Raw genomic sequence first — 8,840 nt, forward strand, 5'->3', positions numbered from 1 at the left:
CCGCATGCACACGCGGCCGGTGCCAACGGGGTCCTGCCCTGCGGGCGGGCGGGCGGGCGCCGGTCACCCCCTGCTGCGTGGTTTCGGGGCTGGAATAAAAGGGAGGCGAAAAGAAAATGAGAAAAAGAAGAGAAAAGCTCCGAACCTCCCCAGCCCCCCCGGGCGAGCCGGAGGGAGTTTCTCCCACTTTGCTCACTCACATTGCCCCCGCCCCCCGCCGCGGGAGAGGCTGCGGCGGTGCCCGGGCGGGGCGGGGGGCGCGGCCGCGGCAGCCCCCGGTACGGGAGGGGGACGGGCCAGCGTCGTTCAGGGTCGGTCTGCGGCCGCAGGGGAAGCAGCGGGGACAAGAGCGAGGGGTGGCCGGAGTGTGGGGGGAAGCAGAACCAGCCTCAGGGCAGGGGGGCTGGCGCTGCCCCTGCCGCAGCAGCTGGCGCCTGCGGGGGTGGTGGCGGCTCTGCTCCGCCCCGCCGCCCCCGGCTGCCGCTCCCCCGCTGCGGCGGCCTGGAGGGCTCCCGACCCCTTCGCACGCCGCGGGGGCAGCGGGCTGCAGATGGGGGCTACAGGCGGGGGACTACAGGCAGAGGGCTGCAAGCGGGGGGCTACAGGCGGGGGCTGCAGGCTGGGGTTGCAGGCAGCCGGCGCCGGCCCTGACACGGAAGTGATCGCGCCGAGCGCTGCCTGAGCCGCCGGCCCCGCCACCGGGCATGGGGCGCCGGCTTCGCGGGCCTGGGTGTGCGGCTCACGGCCCCCGAGTGTCCGCCGAGCCCCGAGGAAGGCGGGGAGCCCAGGGTGTCCCCGCAGATCTCCCTCAGGGCGGCTGGAGCACGGCTCGCCCCCCGGAGCTGTCCCTTCAGCACCCCGGGAGGCTCCCGGGCCCGCATGGTGCTTGCCTGACTTGGCCTCGGCGGAAAGAGACAAACCAGGGAGGGCTTCGTTTCACTGTGAGGGATCCAAGTTGCCAAAAGCAAGGGCAGGAGGAGTGGAGAGTGTGCTCCCCTCAGCTCTCCGCACAGCCCGCTTCAGAAAGTCCATCCTTACAGCCCTGCCTTACAATCATCCTGAGATTTGGTGCCTGATATCATCCACCAAATTCACAAGTCCTTGGACACTCCTCTCCTGCACCTGCAGACAGTCTCTGCAATTGGCACAGGCTTTGACTACGCCAGTAGTTACATAAGGGACATTTTCTCTTGCTCTGAAATAATATATTGTAACAAACTGGTCTGAGATTGATTAGGTGACTAAGCAAGTTTGAAGCAGTGGATCAATCACAAGGCCTGTTTACTGCTCATGTACAAAGTCATGTTTGAATTCAAACCCAACCACACTGCACTGTTGTCTTTGGTCCAAAGGTATACCTGGTGGTCCCAGCATGAGAAAAATTGCAAGTTACTAATTGCAAATCAGGAAAAGTGGGAGGTTAAAGAGAGAGGTCCATGTGATTTCATCAGAAATGAGTCCAGATAATCATCTTTCTCATTAACAACTATCCATGGACCCAAGCCATGTGAAAAAGCTGTGATGGTACATACCTGAGCAATGCCAAAATACATACAAGGAAAACATCTTTCTTTTCTGCATTTATAATCCAGTGGGACCTGATGTCTTAAGTGTTGTGTGTGCATTCAACACTATAGGTGTTGTTCACATGAGGGGAGTTAGTAAGATAGTCAAAATTTATTATTGGTTATCAGCACACTGATTTTAGTCAACTGACATTTCTGAGTATATAACGCCCAGGATTCTACAGCTCACTTCATAAACCATATTTCCACATTAACATGTTAATATCATACAGAGGCTTCACTGATGCATGTGAAAAAAAATAAGTATAGCTTGTAGGACATTGCTTCATTGCTTCCTTAAAGTCTTCTCTTGTATGGGAAAATACTGTCTTTTTGTTCCTGATGGTAACATTGAGATTTATTGATCAGGTTGGGGGAAAAAAAATCAATTTTTTCCCACACAGGACACCAAACCCTGTCAATTAGTGAAATATGGAAGGTGGTACATGGAGTGTGATGTGTGACTTGCCTGTCTTTGCAAGTATTGGAAAGATATTCATTTTATGAATTATTTCTTTGTAATCAAGAGATTAATTTGAATTTCCAGAATGAAAACTTCTGAAGGTCCCATTGTAGGTCCCATATGCTGCAAAGTGCATGCATCTGGTAAATGAAGAGCATTTTTATTTATCATTCATAAAGCTAAGAAAGATGGACTCTGTTTACACTTGGGATCTAGTTAGATAACACTGTTCAGGTTTCCAGAGCACTCGGGGTTTTTTAAATAATAATAATAAAAAAAGAATAATGCTATTTTTAAGTATTAAGTCAGGAGATTCATATTAATTGTGATACATAAGAAGATCACAAGACTCAGAGAACATGTCAGATCAATGCTTTAGAAAACAGAATTAGACTTTCTAGTTAGAAATAAGCATAAAATAATACCAGAGTCTGTCTTTGCTTTGCTTTCAAATGTTTTGTGTTTTCTTCATACCATAGCCCTTAGTTTACTAAAAACTGTTCTCAGTCACCAGATGCATACTGATCCTTTGTTAAGTAAGAGATCAAATTGTCATTTTAGGTGCTACAGAAACAGACTTAGATGCATCCTGATGCCCTGGCACCCTGTAAGTTTGCCTAAAAGCAAGTATGCAGCTTTGCAGAAATACATTGCTTTGGTATATTCTCTTGCAGACAGTGCATCTCATCCTGTTTTGACATTGCTTGATGAAAAGAGGACAGAACTTGATTGAAAGTGCACCATCTTCCTATAGGACCTTTATTCCAAATAGACTAGATGAGTGATAGCAGCAAACCTAGAGACATACTTGCTTCACACTACAAAACCTACAACATCTTGCTGGATAAAAGCCCAACCAGAAGGGTGTCACATACCTTGGCTTCATTTGTAGCTGAGCTCTTCTTCCAACAGCATGAACATCATGAGTTAGAACAGGACCTCCCTGGTGCAGGGCCTCAGAGAATGTAAAATGTTCATTTTGCACCTTTTTTTTGCCACTGTGCATTTTACAACAGAATCATCAGACCAAAAAAGGCACGAACAGTCCAAAGGGAATGCATGTGAGAGACACAAGTTCTCCTTCTTCTAGAGGAGTGACTGGAGTTGCTAAGTCACAGAGTCAGTCTCCCAGTGTGCTCTGTGGGACTGATGTATCTCTGCCAGCAGTGTCCTCCTCCCCCAACACAGCCCCATCCTGTGCATCAGTGATTTGAACTGTCTCCTGACACAGGAACTGTGAATCCAAAACACAGCTACGAGCTGGGGATGGCTCAGGTTGCCCACTTCATGAGCAGTGATACAGCCCATAGTATTCTGCCAACTCATATTAATTCCACTAACTCAGCAGAAGCTGAATGGAAGCTCCTCCACCAAAAGGAGTAAGAGCTGGGGTGTAACAATTTCCTTACCCTGTTAAAAGATCAGGTGGCCCCTTCCTCAAACTGAGACTTCCTGGCTAGCTATCCATGGATACAGTTGTATATAAAACTATATTTCAGAAGCTCTATCACCATTTAAAAGTTCAAATAATAAAATTATAATGTATTTAATTTAAAATATGCATACATTTAATATACAAAATTATACAAATTATACATTTAGCTAACATAGAAAAATACATCTTGTTAACAAGATAAAATGTCAACATATCTTACATAATTTGTGAGAGTTACAAATCTGTGATCATCAAGTAGACTTTGTGACTTCATTACAATTCCATATCCTCCTAGTTACACTGAATATTAATACATATGTACAGTTGATATCAATGGAAATGTCTTAGAGTGGAAGTCTTTGCTGAAGAGTTATCCAGAACGTTTTAATGAAACAGTAAAATACAAGTGGCCTCTTTTATACTATTGAAGTTTCTCACATAGCTCACAGAACTAATGTGACACCCAGTGACAGGGTGGTCATGGGTCAGAGTTTAAACTTTTTGCATTTATTTACAAACACCCCTCCCTCCCCAGTCTAACTGCTACACCTGCTTAATAGGTATCACAGCATAAATCCCAGCTTTTTTGTGCATTCTTTGGTACCTCTTCAAATGGATCCAAATTTATGGCCCTCACAACTGCTCCTTATGACTTCTGGTTACCACTCCTCTGTTGGCTGTGCAAAAGTGTTAAACAGTTGTACAGCACTAGAGTTCAAAAGGCAAGATCTCTGTACATTATTCATCCCAGATTAGTCATAAATACCTCAGGAGGTGGGGAAGTATTTTTGTTTCAGTCAATAAATATGTGCAGTAAGTCTTCACTCCTTATTTAATTTACATGGTTTCCTTTTTCAAGTTCCAAACAAAAGACAGAAGTGTAAAGTTATAAATAAGCTATAAAAATCTGTTTCATGCTGGGCCTTGTCTTACATACTGCGAGCCACGTAATGATTTTCTTTTAACTATTTACAAATTCTTTAAAACTTGCTTGTCATCACAGGGAGCAAAACAGAAGACCACCACCAGTCTAATTTTCAGGCCTTCTTTTCTTTTTCTTTTTTTTTTTTTTTTTAATTTAGCTCTGTACCAACAAATTATTCTTAATTCCTAGAAGATAAAATTCACTCATGAGTTAAAAGCTTCTTCAGCTTTTCCTAAGAGCTGCTTAGGACCATCAGTGAGTGATACATGAATTGCCTCATGCAGGCTTTTTTGGCACTGGAATAGCTTTCATCTGTTAGTTACATTTTCCCTCTTTTTGAAAAAGACCTCTCTCAGTTCAGAGAGTAGAGAAATGTAGTTGTTTGGCATTGGTTAGTGCACACTGCACAGGAACCTCTCACATTGGAATTTACATTAGCATATTCATATTCCCAAAGCAAGAGTCCACGTTACACAGAGAAACAATAGTGAACAGAGATTTATACCACAGATCCCAGCAACTCCAAATCAAGGCAGGTGTCCAAAACTACTAATCTCTCTTTTCCTCTCTGACAACATTAAAGAGAACATGATACCCATGTATCTACCACATCTGAGAATTTCTTAAGCCAAGTAGAAGCAAGCATGAAATCTTGGTCCCAAGAAAGCCCGTGGAAATTTGCCAGTCCCTTCAATGATACAAGCATTTAATCCAGTATATTTAAACTTTCTCTTTTTTTTATCCTGCCTTTAACTGCAACTTGCGACTTTCCTAATATGGATCCCAACTGTAGAATTTAAGTTAGCTATATTTTTAGATGAGATCCTGTACAAGAAATTGTATACTCTCTTTCATAACATTGCTACAGGGGCAAAAATTCCTGTCCATAATCCCATGGCTACTGATTTCTAATGCAAATATATTTAGAGCCAAAGGCACAATATATTTTAAAGGAATTCTTCTAAAGCAGGAAAGAGGTTTGAACAAATTTCTGTGATCCTAGGACCTGTTACCCCTCTGCCTCCTTAAGGCACTAAAGGATTTCCAAAGGATTAGTGGCAAAACCCAGCATGCACATGTCCCTCCCTCCACCCCATAACCACAATAAATTCAAATATTAAAAACCTTCATCTGCAAGTGAGAAATACAGGTAGATTTATGAAACACAAAAATCAGAGTTTCCACTTTTCAAAAGGTCACAAGGACAAACATCAGCCATGCTTTAGCAGGTGGCTTATCCTGGGAACTCTGCTGTGTATGTGACACATTTCCCAGCAACTGCATTATTCTGAATATAACATGATTATCACACCAGAGTCAATCATTGTACTTGCAGCATTTGCCAACCATAGTGGTGTGAACAGAATTTGGGATTTAAAGGTCGCTTAAGGAGCAACCTGTAATCTGCATTTTCAATATTCTTCAATGGTCTATACAGTAAAGTATACATAAATAAGTGAACTGCCAAAGAAACCATATTTTCCATGTAACATTGCCCATCTTGTCTAATTAGGGTGACAGAAGGAGATTGCATTTACTCACAGAACTTAGCAGCATCTTAATTTTGACTAAAGAATTTGGCCAAAACAATGTTGTGCATAGAAAGCAATCAGAACAAAGCGCCCAATTTTTCATTTTCTGAAGGTTTACCACGAAATGACAATAAATGTAAAGCATGTCCTGGTAACTCTACCATAGATGGCACATTAAACAAGTTAACTTCTGCTTAGTGAAAGAAACTCAGACTCACTAACAAGTAGACAACACTTTTCACTGTAAGGCAACTAGAAAATAATAACTAGGCTTTCTGTTTTAGCTAACAATCTCACATGAAAAGTTTACTGCTTTCTTCCAGTGATTTGAGGTAAAGTTGGGGTTTTACTTCCCAGTCCTCAGTCACATGAAACACATCCACTGGTCTATCAATGTAATTAATAAGCAGACTTTTCCAATATTGGTTGGACAATTTTTGTATGAGGAGGTGGTAGAATTTCAAGATCAATATGGTACAAACCACAAAGAGTGAAGAGTGCTCTACATTCTTCACACTAATTGTTCTAAAATGAAACCAAAAGGCAGAAAGCTTAAAATGTTACAAAATGGATGGCTTCATCATAAACATTTATAATTGATAGTGGGAGATTTTGCATAAATACTAGGAAAGAGGTCTGATATTTTAGTTCAACACTTAATTCAGAAGAAAGAAGTAGGGTTTAATTGCCTGAGTGTTGTAGAAATTATGTATGTTTTCATGTGGATAGTATGCAAATGGATAGAAACCTACACATATGTCATTGCTTTATTTTAAGAACTTGTAGTTAAGCTTCATATGTTACCATGACAACATGTCATCCTGTTACTAATTGTAATCTAGAAATGCACATTACATTAATCAGATTTGGGATTCCACGGTTTATTCTTCTTCTGCTTCCTTTCAAAGGATATCTGTAATTACTGGGCAACTATACAATGTAAAGATAGCACATCCTAGCAGTAAGCTCAACGTTAAAAAAGCAAAAGGGAAATACAAGACATAAAACAGTGATCAAAACTGAAAGTGCATCACAATGTAGGAGTTTGAGAGCAGCTGCTGCCATTCAGGTCAGCACAAGTATTGCCACTGACTCAATAGTGCTCTGTGTCTCTACACAGAACGGATGGAGGCACCCACAGGACTCCTTAGGTACAGGTCTGTGCCTGCACTCACATCTCCCTGCCTTCCCAAAGGGCTCTCAGAGGTGAATAGTAGGGGCTGTGGTGTGTAATCTCTATTGTGCAGCACAGTTGCAAAATGTGTTTGTGCCCTATGTGCTGCTGCCAACCAGAGTGCACAAAAGGGCCTTTTTCAGGAGAAGCATGTGTGCCTGCAAGTGCTTTATCTGAAAGTTAAATTCAGTGTGCCCTATTCATGTGGTTGAAATACTCAGAGTATTAGGACAGAGCACTTTGATGTTCTAAGTGCCTCTCAGCACACATGAAGATCATTCCCAATTCCAACTTACCCTTGTAAAAATGCCATTCTGTCTCATTTGCTAAACAGTTTGTACCCTCAAGTACCACAATCTCAGATATACTAAACATCCCAACTCAGATCAAAGGCTCTTTCAGGAATGCTCAAAGCCACCCAAGGCTGAAGATACTGCAAATCCACATAAGCAGACCCATGAAGATGGAGATTGTGCTTGGTAATTGCTTTAAAATGCAAATACTGAGATCCCAAGGAAACAAAACAAAACTCAGACTCAAACCACACATCGGGTTGGTGTGCATGGCCAGCTTCCACTGCAGCAGGTGGCTAAAATGGCGCAGATGGCAACTTAGGGCAACTTCTCACTTTTTCCCATAACGGAGCAGCTGCAGTCACCTTCAGGCCAAACCACATTTCATCTGTCCTTCAGAGCTCTACTGCATCTTCTGTGTGACTGATACATTCTTCCCTAGACAAGAGGAAGGAGGAGAAAAAAAAAAAAAAAAAAAAAAAGGGAAGGAAAAAAAAAGCATAAGGTAAGTATCGGTATTTTCACAATTCAAGGAATTGTGTGTTATTCATCCAAGGTCAAAAAAAAGCATTTGAGAAGCAGCGTGCCCAGGTGCTTCCATACAAACAGCATAATGGCAGCACATTATAGAAACTGAACTGTCCAAAACACGTTGAGACATTCTCCCATGATTTACTGATTTAGGGGAAAAGCACATTCCATACTTTTCCCTTTTGCTAGTCCTTCTTGTACACAAGACAAACTTCCATTCATCAATATGGAAATAAAGATTCCCTGCCATCTTCCCAACCATAACCCACTTGGCAGGAATCTACAGAAGTCTCATGGATAAAGTTCAACTCGTGGGATGACAGCCATCACAAATACAACTTTCCAAGTAAGTCCGGTTTCTATGACTCTTCTCAGAGAAATAATCAATATTTGTGTCCTTCCTCAGATATTAAATTTCAAAGCCTGCGAAAAGATTTTATCAGGCTTTACAATTTCCAGTGAAGCTGTCATTATTACTGTAAAACATCACCAGTGATGCATTGCTTTCATACCTAACTCTGGCTAAAACTTGACATGTACTGGAGAAACACACATCTTAGAACATCAGGAGTACAGGAAATGATAACAGCATAGAGAATTTTGTTAAAAATATTATATTGCAATTATTATTGTAATAAATGGCTGGTAATTAACTGTCAATACTGAAATGCATCCCAGTCAACAACATGCCCCTCAAAAAAAAAATTTAAAATTGGGAAAGAAAAGAGCCTTCATGGCTTATTCTTCAGGATGGAAAGATTCTTCCAAGCATGAAGAACAGAAATGAAGAAAAATCCTGAGGAGCAAGGCAAAGTAATAAAGGAGAAGACATTATTTTTGAAGAAACAGCTAGATTGATTATTGTAGGACATAAAACCAGTGAGATATGCAAGAGTCAGTCACTGATCCAGGAGAGTGTCAG

The sequence above is a fragment of the Haemorhous mexicanus genome, chromosome 4 (genome assembly GCF_027477595.1).
Source record: "Haemorhous mexicanus isolate bHaeMex1 chromosome 4, bHaeMex1.pri, whole genome shotgun sequence".
NCBI classification, from domain to species: Eukaryota; Metazoa; Chordata; class Aves; order Passeriformes; family Fringillidae; genus Haemorhous; species Haemorhous mexicanus.